General features: G+C 43.0%; 1 protein-coding gene across 1 annotated transcript in view; it reads right to left on the bottom strand.

The window, feature by feature from the left end:
* LOC126210542 (uncharacterized) overlaps nt 1-21,979 on the bottom strand; it is a 121,554-nt gene extending 99,575 nt beyond the window's left edge. The window contains exon 1 of the mRNA XM_049939795.1: nt 21,845-21,979. The gene's annotated coding sequence lies outside the window, so the exon portion shown is untranslated. The remainder of the gene's footprint in view (nt 1-21,844) is intronic.
* Nucleotides 21,980-22,981: the final 1,002 nt, after the last annotated feature.

The following is a 22,981-nucleotide window of genomic DNA, read 5'->3' as shown; positions in this document are numbered from 1 at the left end:
CAACGCCTATATAAGACAACAAGTGTTTGGTGTAGTTGTTAGATCGATTGCTGCTGCTACAATGGCAGTACGTCAAGATTTAAATCAGTTCGAACGTGGTGTTATACTCGGAGCACGAGCGGTGGGAGACAGCGTCTACGAGGTAGCGATGAGTTAGGGAATTTCCGGTACGACCATTTCACGAGTGTATCGTGAATATCAGGAATACGATAAAACATCAAATCTCCGACATCACTGCGGCCGGCAAAAGATCCTGCAAGAACGGGGCCAACGACGACTGGAGAGAGTCGTGCAACGTTACAGAAGTGTAACCCTCCGCAAATTGCTGCAGATTTATATGCTGGGCCATCAACAAGTTGTCAGCGTGTGAACCATTCAACGAAACATCATCGATATAGGCTTTCGCTGCCGAAGGCCCACGCATGTACCCTTGATAACTGCGCGACACAAAACTTTACGCATCGTCTGGGCCCGTGAACACCGACATTGGGCTGTTGATGACTGGAAACATGTTGCCTGGTCGGACGAGTCTCGTTTCAAATTGTATCGAGCTGATGATGGACGTGTACTGGTATGGAGACAACCTCATTAAACCATGCACCCTGCATGTCATCCACGGACTATTGAAGTTGGTGGAGCTCTGTGACTGTGTGGGACGTGTGCAGTTGGAGTAATATGGGAGCCTGAGATGCCTAGATACGAATCCGACAGGTGAGACGTACGTAAGCATGCCGTCGGATCACGTGCATCCATTCATGTCCATTGTGGATCCCGACAGACCTGTGCAATTCCAGCAGGACAATACGACACCCCACACGTCCAGAACTGCTACAGAGTGCCTCCAGAGACACTCTTCTGAGTTTAAACACTTCCGTTGTCCACCAAACTCCCCAGACATGAACATTATTGAGCATATCTGGGATGCCTTGCAACGCGCTGTTCAGAAGAGATCTCCCCCTCCTCGTTCTCTTACAGATTTTTGGACAGACCTGCAGGATTAATGGTGGCAGTTCCCTCCAACACTATTTGAGGCATTATTCGAGTGCATGCCACGTTGTATTGCAGCATTTCTAGGTGCTCGCGTGGCCCTACACGCTATTACGCAGGTGCACCAATTTTTTTGGCTCTTTAGTGTTTATAGAATAGTAGATTCTTGCCATAACTTAATGTGAGATGATAATATACACTCCTGGAAATGGAAAAAAGAACACATTGACACCGGTGTGTCAGACCCACCATACTTGCTCCGGACACTGCGAGAGGGCTGTACAAGCAATGATCACACGCACGGCACAGCGGACACACCAGGACCCGCGGTGTTGGCCGTCGAATGGCGCTAGCTGCGCAGCATTTGTGCACCGCCGCCGTCAGTTTCAGCCAGTTTGCCGTGGCATACGGAGCTCCATCGCAGTCTTTAACACTGGTAGCATGCCGCGACAGCGTGGACGTGAACCGTATGTGCAGTTGACGGACTTTGAGCGAGGGCGTATAGTGGGCATGCGGGAGGCCGGGTGGACGTACCGCCGAATTGCTCAACACGTGAGGCGTGAGGTCTCCACAGTACATCGATGTTGTCGCCAGTGGTCGGCGGAAGGTGCACGTGCCCGTCGACCTGGGACCGGACCGCAGCGACGCACGGATGCACGCCAAGACCGTAGGATCCTACGCAGTGCCGTAGGGGACCGCACCGCCACTTCCCAGCAAATTAGGGACACTGTTGCTCCTGGGGTATCGGCGAGGACCATTCGCAACCGTCTCCATGAAGCTGGGCTACGGTCCCGCACACCGTTAGGCGGTCTTCCGCTCACGCCCCAACATCGTGCAGCCCGCCTCCAGTGGTGTCGCGACAGGCGTGAATGGAGGGACGAATGGAGACGTGTCGTCTTCAGCGATGAGAGTCGCTTCTGCTTTGGTGCCAATGATGGTCGTATGCGTGTTTGGCGCCGTGCAGGTGAGCGCCACAATCAGGACTGCATACGACCGAGGCACACAGGGCCAACACCCGGCATCATGGTGTGGGGAGCGATCTCCTACACTGGCCGTACACCACTGGTGATCGTCGAGGGGACACTGAATAGTGCACGGTACATCCAAACCGTCATCGAACCCATCGTTCTACCATTCATAGACCGGCAAGGGAACTTGCTGTTCCAACAGGACAATGCACGTCCGCATGTATCCCGTGCCACCCAACGTGCTCTGGGAGGTGTAAGTCAACTACCCTGGCCAGCAAGATCTCCGGATCTGTCCCCCATTGAGCATGTTTGGGACTGGATGAAGCGTCGTCTCACGCGGTCTGCACGTCCAGCACGAACGCTGGTCCAACTGAGGCGCCAGGTGGAAATGGCATGGCAAGCCGTTCCACAGGACTACATCCAGCATCTCTACGATCGTCTCCATGGGAGAATAGCAGCCTGCATTGCTGCGAAAGGTGGATATACACTGTACTAGTGCCGACATTGTGCATGCTCTGTTGCCTGTGTCTATGTGCCTGTGGTTCTGTCAGTGTGATCATGTGATGTATCTGACCCCAGGAATGTGTCAATAAAGTTTCCCCTTCCTGGGACAATGAATTCACGGTGTTCTTATTTTAATTTCCAGGAGTGTAGATTCGTTCTATCACTGCGTCACCTACTATATATACGTAACGTAATGTATATACGTATGAACGTAATGTATAGACGTAACAACGTTGCCGCTAGAATCTATCAGTTGTAAAGTGTTGATGAGTGTAAGCACTTGTAATTTGAGCAATAACATATGTTTGTACACAGCTTTTATTCTAAAACTGGTGACTAAATCAAGAAAGCTGATGAGGCAATTCCAGTGTGATGATGCGGCATCTGTGTCTTTTCAGATCCGCCATTCGGAGACGCCTTCGGAGGTCTGAACTATCTCTTTTCCGCCTTCTGGTTTCTGCGCCGCGGCCCGCATCTCGTGGTCGTGCGGTAGCGTTCTCGCTTCCCACGCCCGGGTTCCCGGGTTCGATTCCCGGCGGGGTCAGGGATTTTCTCTGCCTCGTGATGGCTGGGTGTTGTGTGCTGTCCTTAGGTTAGTTAGGTTTAAGTAGTTCTAAGTTCTAGGGGACTGATGACCATAGATGTTAAGTCCCATAGTGCTCAGAGCCATTTTCTGCGCCGCGTAACGCGACACTGCAACTCGCGAACGCTGTCTGCGTGACGTCACCGCGGTGTCTCCTTCCTCGTATCCTCTTGTATCCCGAGAGCGGCTTAGAGGCAGTCTACCTCTCACACATCGCGCAGTCTTAAAACGGAACAAAGTTTAGTATAGGAGTGACCTGACCACGTTTTTTCTTTCTCCATTTCCTCACATGGGCTGTTCGAGAGGGGGTGTGTGCAGAGTGGATTATGTTGGAACTGGCTTGATGCAGGCCACTGTGAATTCCTCTCCTCTGTCAACCACTTCACCTTAGAGCAGCACTTGCACTCAAACTCTTCACTTGTAGCCTGACAAAAACAGAAAGGCACCGAAACGACACCGTCGTATGTCACTGTAACTTCGTACACGTTCATTATAGTTACAATTTTCCGTGACGCGTAGAGTGCCCATCAGCGTGCGTTACTGTTGTTGGTGTTTAGTGTTCTGCCCAGGCACAGTATGTTATACAAGGTGTTTCCATAAGAGCATTCAAAAATTCAACAATACATAGAGGATGCTCCACTGAACAATTTGAGGTAGGGAACCTGTGGTCGGATTGGCCAGCTAAGGAGATAATATGAATAAAATCACATTACCGTGTAATTCTTTATTTACATTAGTTTCTGTTAACTGCAAATACTATCACTGACACAATGAACGTACCGTTAGCACTGAATCTTACAAAATGTGCTGAAAATTACGGGCATCAACCTCAATGCAAGCTTGACACCGACGAACAAGATTCTGACCCACCCTGACAAACATCCCTGGTGTGTTTCGAATCACATCACAGGCAGCCTAGATAAATTCCATCTCGGTATGCACTCGGGTCTGATACAAAAGTGATTTTGGTTGTCCCCATAGAAAATAATCATAAGGCTTCGGTGACCTCGCTGGCCATGGAATAGGATCTCCCCCTCCAACCCAGAAATGCTGTACCGGTACTGCTCTGTCGTATTCTACTGTACGTCTCTGAACAGCACTGAGCAATGTATGGTCATGTCGTTGATTCACATCACGTTCCGTCATGGGACAATGTAAATACGATATACCAGAGCAACATTATGGACAGGTAAAGTAAACAATACCTGCATCGTAGCTTCCTGGTAATCAGGCTCGTTCTCCAAGTCCCGCGTGGTCGAAGGGCGCCTTGCACGGTTCTCGCCCCCCCCCCCCCCCCCCCCTCTCTTCCTCCGCTGTCGGGACAGAATTTTGTTTCTTGTTGGAGTGTGCCGAGTACGGAACACTTCATGTACTGTTTAACACTGCCGACAAGCTCCAAAACAATCGAAACCCTCCGCTGCACAGGGAAACATTCATTCTGGATAACTGTGTCGATTTAGCGTCACACACAAGTATTGACCGACATGCTACAGTGGCCGCTCGGAGTAGCCGCGAGGACTAGGGCGCCTTGCACGGCTCGCGCGGCTACCTTCGTCGGAGGTTCGAGCCCTCCCTCTGGCAAGGGTGTGTGTGTTGTCCTTAGCGTAAGTTAGTTTAAGTTAGGTTAAGCAATGTCTAAGCCTAGAGACCGATGACCTCAACAGTTTGGTCCCATAGGAACTTACCAGAAATTTCCAAAATTTCCTGATTGTTTTCTTGCACAAAATGAAGAGTTTGCATCTAAGTAAACAGCACAGTACGTGTAAACTTGTACGCATGTTAGTTGTAAATAATCTGGAAAACAGTAATACTAGACAAACTTAACACAAATTTATTGCCGGCCGAAGTGGCCGAGCGGTTCTAGGCGCTTCAGTCTGGAACCACGCAGGTTCGAATCCTGCCTCAGGCATGGATGTGTGCGTTGTCCTTAGGTTAGTTATGTTTAAGTAGTTCTATGTTCTAGGGGACTGATGACTTCAGCTGTTAAGTCCCATAGTGCTCCGAGCCATTTGAACCATTTTTGAACAAATTTAATTCAATATTTCGTTAAGCTGTCTTCTCAAACCCCCCAAATAGTTCAGTGGATCATTCGCTCTCTCCTGTTACATTTTTGCACACTCTTACGCCAGCACCCGGGCTAAGGGGAGTGATCAGCGTCAGTTCTACATCTACATCCATACTCCGCAAGCCACTTAACAATGTGGGCGGAGGGTATTTTGAGTACCTCTATCGGTTCTCCCTTCTATTACAGTCTCATATTGTTCGTGGAAAGAAAGAATCTCGGTATGCCTTTGAGTAGGCTCTAACCTCTCTGATTTTATCGTCATGGTCTCTTCGGGAGATATACGTAGGAATGAGCAATATACTGCTTGACTCCTTGGTGAAGGTATGTTCTCGAAACCTCAACAAAAGCCGGTACCGAGCTACTGAGCGTCTCTCATGCAGAGTCTTCCATTGGAGTTTATCTGTGATCTCCGTAAAGCTTTCGCGATTACTAAATGATCCTGTAACGAAGCGCGTTGCTCTCCGTTGGATCTTCTCTATCTCTTCTGTCAACCCTATTAGGTACGGGTCCCACACCGGTGAGCAGTATTCAAGCAGTGGGCGAACAAGTGTACTATAACCTACTTCCTTTGTTTTCGGACTGAATTTCCTTAGGATTCTTCCAATGAATCTCGGTCTGGCATCTGCTTTACCGACGATTGATTTTATACGGTCATTCCATTTTAAATCAATCCTAAGGCCTACTCCCAGATAATTTATGTAATTATCTACTTCCAGTTGCAGACCTGCTATATTGCAGCTAAAAAAGGATTTTTCTTTCTGTGTATTCGCAGCACATTACACTTTTCTACATTGAGGTTCAGTTGCCATTCGCTGCCTCATGCGTCAATTCGTTGCAAATCCTCCTGCATTTCAGTACAATTTTCCATTGTTACAACCTCTCGACATACTACAGCATCATCCAGAAAAAGCCTCAGTGAACTTCCAAAGTTATCCACAAGGTCATTTATATATATTGTGAACAGCAATGGTCCTAAGACACTCCCCTGCAGCACACCTGAAATCACTCTTACTTTGAAAGACTTCTCTCCATTGAGAATGACATGCTGCGTTATCTATGAACTCTTCAATCCAATCACACAATCGGTCTGATAGTCCATATGCTCTTACTTTGTTCATTAAACGACTGTGGAGAACTGTATCAAACGCCTTGCGGAAGTCAAGAAACAAGGCATCTACCTAGGAACCCGTGTCTATGGCCCTCTGAGTCTTGTGGACGAATAGCGCGAGATGGGTTTCATACCATCGTCTTTTTCGAAACCCATGCCCACAGAGTAGATTTCTAGTCTCTACAAAAGTCATTATACTCGAACATAATAAGTGTTACAAGATTCTACAACTGATCGACGTTAGAATTATAGGCCTACAGGGTGTTACAAAAAGGTACGGCCAAACTTTCAGGAATCATTCCTCACACACAAATAAAGAAAAAATGTTATGTGGACATGTGTCCGCAAACACTTAATTTCCATGTTAGAGGTCATTTTAGTTTCGTCAGTATGTACTGTACTTCCTCGATTCACCGCCATGATTTCATACGGGATACTCTACCTGTGCTGCTAGAACATGTGCCTTTACAAGTACGACACAACATGTGGTTCATGCACGATGGAGCTCCTGCACATTTCAGTCGAAGTGTTCGTACGCTTTTCAAGAACAGATTTGGTGACCGATGGATTGGTAGAAGCGGACCAATTCCATGGCCTCCACGCTCTTCTGACCTCAACCCTCTTTCATTTATGGGGACATTTGAAAGCTCGTCTACGCAACCCCGGTACCTAATGTAGAGACTCTTCGTGCTGGTATTGTGGACGGCTGTGATACAATACGCCATTCTCCAGGGCTGCATCAGCGCATCAGGGTTTCCATGCGACGGAGGGTGGATGCATGTCTCCTCGCTAACGGAGGACATTTTGAACATTTCCTGTAACAAAGTGTTTGAAGACACGCTGGTACGTTCTGTTGCTGTGTCTTTCCATTCCATGATTAATGTGATTTGAAGAGAAGTAATAAAATGAGCTCTAACATGGAAAGTAAGCGTTTCCGGACACATGTCCACATAACATATTTTCTTTCTTTGTGTGTGAGGAATGTTATCATAGATAAATGAATGAAATTTTCAGAGACTCTGCATAACATAAAAAGCCACCTCCAGTACAACATTAATTAATATTACCCCATTAGGAAGTTCACTGAAACACGTATGTTGTGCGGCAGCGATGCTGAGACATTGTAGAATCTCTGACCAGAGCAGTTGCGCTCGACTCGCAGTAGCGAGCAGTCAGTCAGTCTGCAATAGTCAGTCCTCAGTAATGCTTGGAGTCGGTTGCTAGCAGTAGCGGAGAGCAGTCGGCGGGCGTCGGCATCGCAATGGTCGAGATTCAGGACGAGGTATAATTTATTTAAATAAATAACCATGCAGCTTTGCGCTCATCAGATAATGTAACGAACAGTCATTGTAATTTAACTTTCAAAAATCGCCCCCAATAATAATTTTGATTTAAAAGCAATTTTAGAGACAATCATTCAAATTTCCTTCCATTTCCTTTTAACAAAGATTTTCAAAAGGTACTTCCAATGCTTTTCGTGCAAGCGCCAGAGAACAATAAGAGCAGAATTTTGACATGCAGTTTCACTAAGGTAAGAAATTTATTCTCGTTTCGCACAGGGCAAACACCGAGTTTTCGGTTGAATTGAGTTTAGGTTATCATTACAGTTTCATTATCATGGGATTAGCGTTCATTATTTAATGGGAACTTGTACTTGAGTCAGATAGCGAGCTTTCATTTAATTGTCTTTGCCATTAATATTCTTGTGGGGAGTTTACACTTAGCTGTGGCTCCATTACTAATAAATATAGTCTTTTTAAAATTTTTGTGGGGAGGTTACACTTGGCGACACCCAGTCCAGGATCGTATTTCGTGAGAATCTTTTGAAAAACAGTCAGATATCTGCTCTTATTGCTTAGATATAATTATAATTTGGCGTAACGCTTTTACTAATCTTGTGACTTTCTTACTACAGGTCAACGGCAATTCGTTGCTCTGTTGTATTTGTGTGTTGATTTTGCATTGTGCTTATTTGTTTTGTGATTAATTGTGACTATTGTGAAAATGCCGCGAAAGACTGTGAATAGTGTATCGCGAGGTATCATGAACGAAATTACCGACTTAAACAATGTGATCGATAGTAATTGTGACACGCAGTGTAATTATGACAATCTTGCGTTCACCGACAATCAGTGCGTTACAGCCACTAATAATGATGTAAATCTTAATAAGGAACAAGCGAACTCATTTGTCTCCTCTGTTAATTTGACGACAATTGATGACGCGGGGCGCCCTATTGTAATGAGCGCTGCCCAGGTTAACACACCCGGTTTGAAAAATTCAAGTAACGTGCAGAGAAATTTTTCTAATGAAAACGGACAATGTACTGAAAGTGCGACGGATTTATTTAATTCCGAAACAGTGACTGACAGGGTACGTTCGACTGATAAACCTTTTTGTAAATTACGGAATGACCAAATGGTCACACAGAAAGTGATAATGGGAGATACACCGTCAAACAGTACAGAGAATAGAGCAGGTAATGCTACTGAGGCTCAAATTATAGCATTTTTGCAACAAATGTTTAAACAACTTAATGAAAGTTTCGACAACCATTTCAAACAACTTAATGAAAGTTTCGATAAGCATTCCAAACAACTTAACGAAACAATTAATGAAAGTTTCAATCTAACGAACAAAAAAAAAAGGGACAACCTTAATGAACAGAACAAACAAGCTAACGAACGGATTGCAGATGTTACCGTGCAATGTCAGGACACTAAAGAACAATTACGTGTGAATACTAAAGCTTGTGCTAGTAACAGTAATAATGAAGTTGGCACTGTTGCACAAGAATTAAGTAGTGCACGTGTAGGTACAACAGAATCACAGAAAGTCGAAATTAATGCAGTTACTGAACAATGTTCAACATACGCAACACAGATCCACGAAATTAATGCAGTCACTGAACAATGCCCTAAAAACGCAGTACAGATACGCGACGAGTTTAATTTAGAGTCACTGGAAGTTAAACACACTCTGAATACGGAAGTCGATAGTAAAAGTGAACCACATAACAACCAAAATGACGAGAGTATTAAAGTAACAGAATTGAAAACTATTGCCGTCACCAATAGGTTACAGGATCCGCCACATTGCGAGCATTTGTCAGAGTCACGCAGCGCGTATAATGTGAGCAATTTACAGAGACTACGCGACTTAAAATCCGAAAAGCTACGCGACTTAAAACCTAAAAAGATACGCAATTTGAATTCCGAAATGACACAGACAAACAGATTCACACACAAAACTGAACGTGTTCTCAAATTCAGTGGCGAGAACGTAGATTACGAGCAATTTTTATCCGTAAGAAAGTGTAAGGAATTTAATAATGACAGAGCACAGATACACGATTTGCACTGTATGAGACAATTTATTTTTGTACTTTCACCACTATTACCTGTAATGCAGAAACGAGCTTTGAACCTGTTACGACAATTTGCTATTGTACTTTCATCAGTATTACCTATAATGCAGAAATTGGAATTAGCAAGAATACAGCAGTTTGTGTTTGGAATTTTACCGACATTGCCTGGAACGCAAAAGCTAAAATTTATTTGCAGTGCGTAATTGACCTCAGGGGATTCATTACGCTTTAATGAATATGTGCCGTAGCGAGCATAGGGCCCCGAGCTGTAGTAGTGCTGTTTCATCTTTAGTTTTCTGCACTGCTGCCTTCTCTTCTACTATCCTTTATATCTATCAAAACAGCTCTTTAACTATTGCTCTACTTAGAATTAAGAAAAATGACTAAAGAAAATCCGATAAGACAAACTTTTACCGAATGTGACAATTTTCAGTAGGCACTCCCGTAATGACAACTACCGCCGTAATTTTAATAACAAAAAAAAATCGTAATCATCAGTATATGTAAAATTAGCAGTAACAGCAACCACATTTTTGGTAACAATAGACGTTTTCCACCACAACAGCATGAAAGTCAGCCGCTTAGTATGCGTAACCAACAATGCAGTCTACAAGGTCAACCAGGCTTTAATGTTTCGCCGCGTGCACGTATAGTCCCAGCTACAATAAATAGTAACGCACAGCAAAGAAATAACTACGTACAGAAAACACACTATTTCGACTCGTATCGCAATGCGCCGTATAGAAGTGACTATTATGACAGACGTGAAATTAACGAGCACAATTTTTCAGCGTACATTTCATTACAGTCGATCTTTTCAGCAGCAAGAATGTCAGCAACAACATATAATCATGAATGAAACAGACAATAGGTGTCATCTATAGCGTAACATGTCAGTAAGAAATAACAGAGCAGTTTAAATAGTCAAAATACCACAGCATCGTCCCGTAAATAACAGCACGTACGACAGAATTTGACCAGACACAGTACAGGTAGCCTATTCCAGTAACGTAAGCAATACTTATTGACACGCAGAATTTTGTTCACGAGAATGTTATTTGAAACATGCTTTGTTGAATGCACCACTTTTATCGCACCCAGATCTTACACGAAATTTTTCCATTGCCACCGACAGTTCCAACACAGCCTTAGGCGTACACATTTTTCAGGAAATTGAAGAAGATGGTTCTACAGTAATTAAAAACATCGCATTTGCAAGCCGCATTCTGTCACCTGCTGAACGAAATTATTCCGTCACAGAATTGGAAACGTTGTGTGTTGTATGGGCTTTTACGAGATTTAGACACTTTCTTTATGGCAGACATACGACTGTTTACACGGATCACAGAGCTATACAATTCTTACTTTCGGCTAAATTTACTCATGACAGATTAAGCAGATGGAAACTGTATTTACAAGAATTTAATTTTACAATAGTTCACATTCCCGGCACACAAAATGTTATAGCAGACGCACTGTCGCGTTCTCTCAGCAACAATCAGGAAGACGTAGCAACCAATTTCTGCAAAGCAAATTTCAGCGTCATGTACATTCAACAAGTCGCATTTGAAAATTTTATTTCATCGTCATTACAGGACATAGCACGAGAGCAAAGTAAAGACAATGTATGGAAAGAAATTAAACACCTTTGGCAAGATAAGAATAATGTTACGATTAGAAACCACTACACTGTACGCAATGACATTCTGTTTCGCCGCTCTCATCCAGACAGTAACAATTGGTTATTATGCATTCCTGACGAACTGGTTAACAAATTAATCTGGTACACTCATTTAAGCTACGCACATTATGGAGCCAGAAAATGTTTTCTTATACTGAGACAGAACTGTTATTTTTCAAACATGGAAAAACGTATACGACGAGTTTTAGCGTCATGCAAAATTTGCCAGAAAGCTAAGTCTGACACCACTTCACATATTCCTCCATTATACCCCATTGTACCTGTTAAATTAAGACATATGGCCGCAGTAGACATTTTTGGTCCAATTCCGAGAACTAATAGAGGTTTTTGCTACATCTTTGTCGCTGTTGAACTCACTTCAAAATTTGTTACTTTCACTCCGTTACGCAAAGCTACTGCCAAAACTGTTTCGAAAGCATTTGTAAAGCATTTCTTATTTCATGTAGGGCATGTGATGAAAGTAATTTCTGACAATGGATCACAATTTCGTTCTACTATATGGACACGCATGTTACGAGCTAGAAACATTTCTCCGATTTATATATCTAAGTACCACGCTTCTTCGAACCCTTGTGAACGATTAATGAAAGAAATTGGTAAACTGTGTAGAATATACTGCCACAAAAGACATATTAATTGGGACACACACGTATACTCATTTCAAGATGTAATTAATTCCATTCCAAATGAATCCACTATGCTATCTCCGTCTGTTATACTGAAAAACGTTGAACCACCAAACAAAATCAAAGAATTAGTAACATTTCCTACATCTCGTCGATTACGACACCACGAAATAATTGACATTGCGCTGAACAACATCAAACGTGCCGCAGAGCGCCGGAGAAGACAGCAAAAACAGGTTTGTAGACACCGAGACTTTCACGTTGGACAGAAGATATTAGTACGTACACACTATTTATCCAGCAAATTAAAAGGTAAGTGCAGTAAATTTGAACTTCTATACGCAGGTCCATATCGGATTCGCAGCATTCCTCACCCCAATGTTGTACACGTCGAAACTCTGAGAACCAGAAAATCGAAAGGCAACCATCATGTGTCAAACATTAAACCCTTTATCGAATGAAACCACTCTACGATGTAACATGCTATGAGGCCGTTTACACATTTTATGACCACTTATGCAATTATATTCACATGACTAATTACTGATGATTATCGTATTTTTTCTTGGCAAGTGCCCGGCAAGGTAAGGTTAGCAGGTCGCTTTTCTTGTCGTTACACATCAGACCGTGCACATTTTTTCAGATGAACTTACACATTTTATGACCACTTATGCAATTATATTGACATTACTAATTACTGATGATTATCGTATTTTTTCTTGGCAAGTGCCCGGCAAGGTAAGGTTAGCAGGTCGCTCTTCTTGTCGTTACACACTAGACCGTGCATTTTTTCAGATGAACTTACGCATTTTATGAATAATTATGCAATTCTCTATAATGACGCATTAATTTTATCAAATTCTCTCTCCATTGAAGTCTTTAATTATCGCATCTATTAACTACACTACATATAAGCTGAACACAACGAATGTCACATTTTGTCTTTCTTATGTATGTACGATTGTTTTCATGTTTTGTTTGTATGCACTGTGAACTAGTTAAGGTATAACACACACCATTTGACTTTGACATTTTGCCTTGTGATATCTCAACATCATGACTGTTTTACATTTTCCTTTTTTGCTGCTGCATTACGATATTCTCTGTACACTTTTTGCCTTTAAACACTGTCTGTGTTTTGAGATATTACGTTTTCTGTCATGTTATGTTGTATGCTTAATTGAGTCACCATTAACCAGTCACTATTTAATGGGTATATGATTTAAATGCAAGACATTAATCTTTGTTCATCAATTTCAGAAAGAAATGATGCGTTAAGGAAATAAATTAAACAGAAGTGGGAATTTCACCTATGGAATAAACGAAAGAAGATGCAATAAGCTAATGAGGACGAGTAAATGGATCAGAATTAACAAGCATTAACCAGAATATATTATACACATCGCAAAATAGCAGTCTTAACTAATTTTTTCTTTCAGAATACAAAGCGATTGATGCAAGCTGTCAGACAGAACTACACATTTTAGTTTTAAGTGATGAAATATGCTAGGGATTAGGAATAGTTGTGTGATGAATAATGAAATGATTTTTGCAGATGATAATGAATGCTGATAATGAACAATGATGAAGAATATGGTACTATGAATAATGAAGTTTTTGTTTACAGGTGATGATAATGATGGAGTTATGATGATATGAATAATGAAGTTTTTCTTTACAGATGAGGATAATGTTGAAGTTATGTATTTATGCCATGTAGTTCTTTAAGTATTTGTTGCAGTTTACTTTGACAGCAGGTGTTATATTGCGTAGTAGGATGACTGAAGGTTTTGGAAAAGACAGCTATGGAACACATTTTTTATACACATTTCACTACCTGTTAATTCGAAGTTCACTACTTTTCAGCATAGTCTGCGTTTCTTCTTTCAGCTCAATAATCCATTTTGTATTTTTCTTTCAGGAGAAGCTTTTTATGATACTTACTAAACTTGTTACTTATTATACCTGTTCTAGTACTTGCATTTTTCTTACCCACTTGTGTCTATCATTTATAAATGTGATAACCTTGCTACAACTGACTCATGACGAATGACGTTACACAATCTTTTCATTTATAGGAACAACCTAGAAGCAATTTTTTCTCTTATTTCTTCTTGCTTTCCCTTATAATTACCCAAAGCAATGCATTGCTAGCAGAAAACACAAAATGTATTAACAGTCCCAGATAATGTCACTAGTTTATGATAATTCTGAATAACACTGATCAGCTCTGAATAGTATGTCACTTGAATAATGACTTCTTAATGATACCAAAACATAATTGCCACTATCTATTGTAATGAGAGTACTTATTATGCCCATGCTTATTAATGCTACTAATGTTTTGTACTATTCAATACTTGCTGGCCACTGAGTGCCCATAATTAATGTAACTTATAATGCCCATGCTTATTAATGCTACTAATGTTTTGTACTATTCAATACTTGCTGGCCACTGAGTGCCCATAATCAATGTAACTTATAATGCCCATGCTTATTAATGCTACTAATGTTTTGTACTATTCAATACTTGCTGGCCACTGAGTGCCCATAATTAATGTAACTTATAATGCCCATGCTTATTAATGCTACTAATGTTTTGTACTATTCAATACTTGCTGGCCACTGAGTGCCCATAATTAATGTAATTACTTATTATGCCCATGATTATTAAGGCTATGACTGTAATTAACTGATTTTTCTAATAATGATTTCTTAATGATATGAATAATACTGAATGATGAATAATGTTTTATACTATTCAATACTTGCTGGCCACTGAGTGCCCATAATTAATGTAACTTATAATGCCCATGCTTATTAATGCTATGACTGTACTTATAATGCCCATGCTTATTAATGCTACTAATGTTTTGTACTATTCAATACTTGCTGGCCACTGAGTGCCCATAATTAATGTAACTTATAATGCCCATGCTTATTAATGCTACTAATGTTTTGTACTATTCAATACTTGCTGGCCACTGAGTGCCCATAATTAATGTAACTTATAATGCCCATGCTTATTAATGCTATGACTGTAATTAACTGATTTTTAATAATGATTTGTTAATGATATGAAGAATACTGAATGATGAATAATGTTTTATACTATTCAATACTTGCTGGCCACTGAGTGCCAATAATTAATGTAACTTAACGTTTTGTTAGTGTCTTCAATGATGACTTCACATATTAATACTGAATGATGATAAATATTTTGTACTAATCGAAAGTTGCTAGGCCACTGAGTGTTAATAGTTACTTGTAAATATGTCATTTGAATGAGGAAAAATGTTTTGTAATACTCAATACTTGATGGCGATTGATTACCACTCTTGTCTTTAAATTAATTAATGAACATTTTTCTGTAATACTACATTCATGGTACAGAAATGTTCAATGACTAGAGTATGGATACCGCAAACTACTTATGTAATCACTAATCAAGACTTGTGTGTTAGTTAATGTCCTTCACCTTCTGACCTAACTACCTGAAATTATTGTAACATCCATTTGTCTTCTCCATCCTCATTATCATGGAGCACTATATTTGGTTTTTGCACTAATTCTACGTTGGTGTGCCGCCTCTTAAAAGCGTGGTGTTGACACGACATGCTGTCCACCACTGTAGGCGAAGAAACTACTTATGTAATCACTAATCAAGACTTTGTTATGGAGCACTGTGTGCCGCCTCTTAAGAGCGTGGTGTTGACACGACATGCTGTCCACCACCGTAAGCGATGAAGACGTTATTCTGGTCCCACTGTTTGGTGTACCTGGTATACTGCCAAATGATAGTATGGAATACTACTACGACGTTTCACTGTCTTGATACGCTGATAAATACTTCTGGGAACGGAACTGCAGATTGTATCACTTAGTTGTGATTCTGTGGAAAGATATGGACTTTCAGTGCAGCTATGTGCAAACTAAAGTGCTACAACCATGATGCAATCCTTTCCTTTCCTATCCTAATAGGGAAAATCATTTTTTTACTAACACCATTTATGTTCATGGCATATACATTTTTTCTCGATTTGTTGAACTCTAGTGCGAGTACACTTGTGTCACTTGTCGACATGATTTTTGCCATTTGTTGTCAAAATACTAAAGACATTTTCGATTTGTTTTGAAGTGCAGTATGTGTGCACTCTTGTCATCTATATTGTATATACTTTTTGTGATTTGATGATTTTTTCTACTCTTGCGTTTATTTGTTATAAAAATGTTCAAAAGTTTTCAGTGCATGTGCACTTATGTGAATATGTTTTCAACTGAACTACAGTGCCTGTGCACTCTTCTCAATTTTCGATATGATTTGTGTTCATTCTGTATACCTTTTATGATTTATGTCATTTGTTACTCTTGTATATACATTTCGTCTTTTACTGATATGTTCTCCACTGCAGTGCATGTGCACTCATGACACTTGTCAACATGATTTTTTTTTTTTTGCCTGTTATGAAACTGCTAAAGAATTTTTCAGTGTGTGTACACTTTGTTATCTGTCAAATAATTTGTATATACATTTTTCCTGATTTGTTTTGTACTTATATTTTGTCTTGTCTGTAATGTTTTGTAATCGGTGCATGCGCACAACATTTAATTCATGTGATACATCTAAATATTTTGTAAATGTTAATTAATTAAAAGAAAAATTTGTTACGATGGCAAGTCCAAATGACTCACCATCGCTGCCAAATTTTTGCCCCCCCAGTGGAGGGTTATGAAACACGTATGTTGTGCGGCAGCGATGCTGAGACATTGTAGAATCTCTGACCAGAGCAGTTGCGCTCGACTCGCAGTAGCGAGCAGTCAGTCAGTCTGCAATAGTCAGTCCTCAGTAATGCTTGGAGTCGGTTGCTAGCAGTAGCGGAGAGCAGTCGGCGGGCGTCGGCATCGCAATGGTCGAGATTCAGGACGAGGTATAATTTATTTAAATAAATAACCATGCAGCTTTGCGCTCATCAGATAATGTAACGAACAGTCATTGTAATTTAACTTTCAAAAATCGCCCCCAATAATAATTTTGATTTAAAAGCAATTTTAGAGACAATCATTCAAATTTCCTTCCATTTCCTTTTAACAAAGATTTTCAAAAGGTACTTCCAATGCTTTTCGTGCAAGCGCCAGAGAACAATAAGAGCAGAATTTTGACATGCAGTTTCACTAAGGTAAGAAATTTATTCTCGTTTCGCACAGGGCAAACACCGAGTTTTCGGTTGAATTGAGTTTAGGTTATCATTACAGTTTCATTATCATGGGATTAGCGTTCATTATTTAATGGGAACTTGTACTTGAGTCAGATAGCGAGCTTTCATTTAATTGTCTTTGCCATTAATATTCTTGTGGGGAGTTTACACTTAGCTGTGGCTCCATTACTAATAAATATAGTCTTTTTAAAATTTTTGTGGGGAGGTTACATCACACACAATATTTTCTGCAGAAAAAACTTAACTTTTTTTGTTAGTAAATTTAAAAACCGTATTTCTTAAAAACTATGAAATGGATAAAGTAGATTTTAGTAGAGTTGACTCTATTAGCATCATGTAACATACAGTAAAAATATTAAGGTCCTGCAGCAAATAGTTTTTTCAGAAATGGGTCAAATACTTGCCTAAATTATCATGGGTTAGATAGGCAGGGTGTGGTCCCCTTAAGTGTTCATATACTATAATCAGAGAAGACAGTGTTAAATGTATGTATTTTTAAATGAATAAATAAATATTACATCTTTGGACAATTCAAGTTCCAGTTGGAAATGTATGGTCACCCTGTGTCCTTACAATTTTGTAGAGCCTTGTCCCACAAAAAAAGCCGCTCTGCCACTAAGGAAATTAATCGTTCAGTGTCTTCTTCCCAAGCCACATGTAGGCCTACGAGAAAAAGCTACGAGGACAAAAGGTGTTGTGTCTAGATAAGACAGCCTAGACACAATGAGAGGAAGCCGAAAGGCACGCGCTTAAACTCACGCAGGCTGGCGTGAGGTCTGAAACAGGATACGTAATGAATGCTATAAAGAAAAGTACGTAGCTTCTGGAATACTTAACTTTAATCCACCTTTGTAGAACATCGCTCTTGATGATACATTAATAGAATCTCAATATCAACTGAATACGGCGCCTTGCTAGGTCGTAGCAATTGTAGCTGAAGGCTATGCTATCGTCTCGGCAAATGAGAGCGTATTTGTCAGTGTGGCTTCGCTAGCAAAGTCCGCTGTACAGCTGGGGCGATTGCCAGGACGTCTCTCCAGACCTGCCGTTTGGTGGCGCTCGGTCTGCGATCACTGACAGTGGCGACACGCGGGTCCGACGTATACTAATGGACCGCGGCCGATTTAAAAGCTACCACCTAGCAAGTGTGGTGTCTGGCGGTGACACCACATTCCTCCCCCGCAAATCGGCGTACGGTTGTGTTATAAGGCTTCCGCCCGCCGTGGGGAGGACCCCATGTTGACGTATGCGACGAGGTGGGGAGCCTAACAACAGGCGAGGCTGTGCCACCCGCACCCTGCCATTCGGTCCGAGGGGAGCTAGGAACCGCCTGAAAACCTAGTCCAGGGTGCACGCCAACATGCGGTGTATGCGCCCGTAAAGAGACAGGAGGGGCCGAAGGGTCGCCCTCCATCGCTTCGGGGTACCCGACGGGCGAAGACGACATCTGGTCCGGAGCGGGCAAGAGGTCCATGTCGGAGGATAGCTGGTCCCGAAAAGCGATCGGCGGCGCGTGACCCAGGGAGGCGCCCGGCGGCTGCAGCGACGCGTCCACTGCGGGCGGCGCCGGCGGGAGGACCGGCGGTCGGCGGCGGCGCGTCGCCATGAGGCAAAATGGAAAGCATCGTCGGTAACACCTGGGGATGAGGCGAGCCAGTAGATGGGTCCCCAGGGCGCTGACCGGACGGCACCGTCGCTGAAAGCAGACGGGGAGCGGCAGAACCCGTGTGACGACAGAGGCGCAGCTGATTGAGATGCCGACGCACCTCACCAGAGGCCCCCAAAACCAGATACATAGCGCGGCCGAGGCAGCGAAGAATGCGCCCTGCGAGCCAACGCCGTGAACCTCGATAGTTGCGATAGTATACAACGTCGCCTGGAGCAAAAGCAGGTGGCTGCCGCTGCACAGGAACCTGATGCGGCGGATGCAGCAAAGACATCAAGGTTCGATGAGGAGCAACTCAGCCGGCGAGCGACCATCTCGGGGCTGAGAGCGATACGAAGACAAAAAGAGCAATAACGCGTCCCCCCGAGAATGCGACTCTTTCAACTTCAACATCTGAGACTTGAAAGTCCGGACCAATCGTTCAGCGGCACCGTTTGACTGAGGCGAAAACGGCTCGGATGGCAGATGTTGAATACCATTGGCCTTGTAGAATGACTGAAATTCTGCGGACATGAATTGTGGGCCATTGTCGGAAACAATAGTCTGTGGAAGACCTTCAATGCAAAAGATAGCGGATAACGCTTGGATGGTGGCAGATGACGTCGTGGAAGACATCCGGACCACAAAAGGAAAATTACTGAAAGAATTGACCACAACTAACCATCGAGCATTCCAGAACGGACCAGCAAAATCGATGTGTAAGCGTTGCCAAGGGGAAGTGGCTTTCGGCCATGCAAAGAATTTCCGCGGTGGGGCGGATTGTTGTTCGGCACACGCCATGCAAGGAGAGCACATTTTCGTAATCGCAGCATCGATTCCGAACCAAGTACAGTGCTGACGTGCAAGTTGTTTCGTTCGCACTATACCCCAATGTCCTTGGTGGGGAAGCCGTAAGACAGGGGACTGTAACGAACGTGGGACCACGATCCTGGACTGATCATTATCAGAACGCAACAGCAAAACACCACGTCGTACAAAAAGTCTCTCCTTGTGAGCAAAAAATCGGCGAACCAACGGATCCTCGATCCGTGATTTTGACAAGGGCCATTGCGTAGCAACAAAACGCAAAACGGTAGCAAGGACAGGTTCAGCAGCTGTGGCTGTAGCGACACGACGAAAATCAATCGGAAACGATTCGACCACGTCATCGGTTTCCGAATCAATGAACATGCAAGCAAGTTCGGAAGAATCGAATGCTCTATCTTCAGCAACAGGCAAACGGGACAACGCATCAGCGTTGCCATGCTTAGCAGTGGACCGATACAAGATATCGTAGCGGTACTGCGAGAGGAAAATTGACTAGCGAATGAATTTCTGCGCTGTACGTGGAGGTACAGGCTTGTTCGGATGAAAAAGCGATGTCAAAGGTTTGTGGTCTGTGATGATGGTAAAGTGACGACCATACAAGAAATCGTGAAACTTAGTAACACCAAATACGAGAGCCAAGGCTTCTTTCTCTATCTGTGAATAATTTCTTTGCGCAGACGAGAGCAATTTGGACGCAAAGGCAATAGGGCGATCGTGCGATCCATCTTTGTGCGCAAGCACAGCACCGATCCCGAAATCCGATGCATCTACCATCAACAAAAGGGGTTTCTGGGGATCGAATGGCGTAAGGCAAGTATTTGAAAGCAACGCCTATTTCAACTGGCGAATGGCGCGTTCGCATTCCGTCGTCCAGACGAACGGAACACCTTTATGGCGTAAGCGATGAAGCGGAGCTGAAATGGAAGAGGCCTGGGGAACATATCGGTTGTAATAGTTAATTTTTCCCAACACACTCTGTAGCTGCGTCAAATTCTGCGGTGAAGGCAAGGCTTGTATGGCACGGAGGTGCTCTGGACTAGGATGGATGCCTTGGGCATTGATTACATGTCCCAGATATGGTAAATCACGAGCAAAAAACACACATTTGTCCTTCCGCAAGCAAAGACCATTTTGGCGCAAGACCTGAAATAATGTCCTGAGATTGGCTAAATGTTCTTCTTCCGTCTTTCCGGAGATCATAATATCGTCCAGATAGTTTGCTGCAGTAGGGACCAAGGCACAAACAGTTTGTAGATATTGCTGAAACAACGCAGGGGCGGATGCACACCCGAATGGCAGTCTTTTGAATCGGTACAAACCAAGATGCGTGTTAACCACCAAGACGCGCTGGGACAGAATCACTTGCTAATTGACGTGATTTCCGGCGACGTCGACGCACACTTTTTGTGGGACGAACACGGTCACTGTTAGAGAGAGAGGCACTGGGCGGAGTGGAATTAACTACATGAATGTCCATGGGCGAAGGTTCACGAGCCTGAGTATTCTTGGTTCGATTCCGGCTCGAAGCAAAGGACCTGGAATGGTTTTTAGTGTCCGTTCGGAGCTTTTTCTGGCAAACACTCTGAACATGTCCTTTTTAATTACAGAAAAAGCAAATAGCCTGGTGTGACGGGCAATTCTCACGCGAATGTCTGGTTGCACACCGCGGGCATGATTTTAGCACTGCATTTGGTGCTTGCACGGCACATGTGGCTGAGGTCTTGGCGGCTTAGCGCGGCCGGGCGCGAGGACTGTTTACTGTTCCATGCAGCACGCCCGGCGGGCCGGTTAACGTGACACACAGCCGGCGAAGTTTCAAACGATTCCTGAGCAAAGTCAAGTGTGTCTTGCCTATCCAATATGTCCATCACTTGTTGAAGGGAGGGATTGACTAGTTTCAAAATCTGTTCTCTTATACGAACATCAGAAACGTTCTGTGCAATTGCATCACGTACCATTGTATCTGAATAAGGGAGTCCACATTCACACTCAAAAGCACAATCCCTAGTAAGGCCTTGCAAAGTTGCAACCCACTCCCGATTAGTTTGACCGGCCGTACGTTTTGTACGAAAGAACGTATACCTATTTGCAACTACATTGACTGATTCCTTGAAATATTCATCTAATGCCAACAAAATTTCGTCGTAGGACAGAGTTGCTACGTCGCCTCGGGGAAACAATTTCACTATCACTCTGTACGTCTGGACGCCGATACACGATAATAAGTGAGGCTGCCGCTCATTACCTTGAATTCTGTAGGCGGCGAGATGGAATCCAAATTGGCGTGACCACTCCGTCCAGCTTTCCAGTTCCGCGTCAAAGGGACGAAAAGGTGGTGCAACTGCGTGTTGTGGCTGCGGTAGCGGTGGAGCGGCGGCTGTCGCATCGTTGTGCATTGCACGTTGACCCTGGACGAGCTGTCCAAGGGCATCCAATAACGCCTGCGTCTGCTGATTCTGCAAGCGATAAAATTCGCACAGTACATCTGGAGATTGTGGCGAAGCCATGACACAAGTAAATTAGGGCAATACGAACGCTAAATCCTCTTTTGAGACTCGTCGCCAAATATGTTGTGTCTAGACAAGACAGCCTAGACACAATGAGAGGAAGCCGAAAGACACGCGCTTAAACTCACGCAGGCTGGCGTGAGGTCTGAAACAGGATATGTAATGAATGCTATAAAGAAAAGTACGTTGTTGTTGTTGTGGCCTTCAGTTCTGAGACTGGTTTGATGCAGCTCTCCATGTTACTCTATCCTGTGCAAGCTTCTTCATCTCCCAGTACCTACTGCAACCTACATCCTTCTGAATCTGCTTAGTGTATTCATCTCTTGGTCTCCCTCTACGATTTTTACCCTCCACGCTGCCCTCCAATGCTAAATTTGTGATCCCTTGATGCCTTAAAACATGTCCTACCAACCGATCCCTTCTTCTAGTCAAGTTAAGCCACAGACTTCTCTTCTCCCCAATCCTATTCAATACCTCCTCATTAGTTACGTGATCTACCCACCTTATCTTCAGCATTCTTCTGTAGCACCACATTTCGAAAGCTTCTATTCTCTTCTTGTCCAAACTGGTTATCGTCCATGTTTCACTTCCATACATGGCTACACTCCATACAAATACTTTCAGAAACGACTTCCTGACACTTAAATCTATACTCGATGTTAACAAATTTCTCTTCTTCAGAAACGATTTCCTTGCCATTGCCAGTCTACATTTTATATCCTCTCTACTTCGACCATCATCAGTTATTTTGCTCCCCAAATAGCAAAACTCCTTTACTACTTTAAGTGTCTCATTTCCTAATCTAATCCCCTCAGCATCACCCGATTTAATTTGACTACATTCCATTATCCTCGTTTTGCTTTTGTTGATGTTCA

The sequence above is a fragment of the Schistocerca nitens genome, chromosome 10 (genome assembly GCF_023898315.1).
Source record: "Schistocerca nitens isolate TAMUIC-IGC-003100 chromosome 10, iqSchNite1.1, whole genome shotgun sequence".
In the NCBI taxonomy this organism is placed as follows: Eukaryota; Metazoa; Arthropoda; class Insecta; order Orthoptera; family Acrididae; genus Schistocerca; species Schistocerca nitens.
This window is presented reverse-complemented; position numbering and strand designations above follow the sequence as displayed.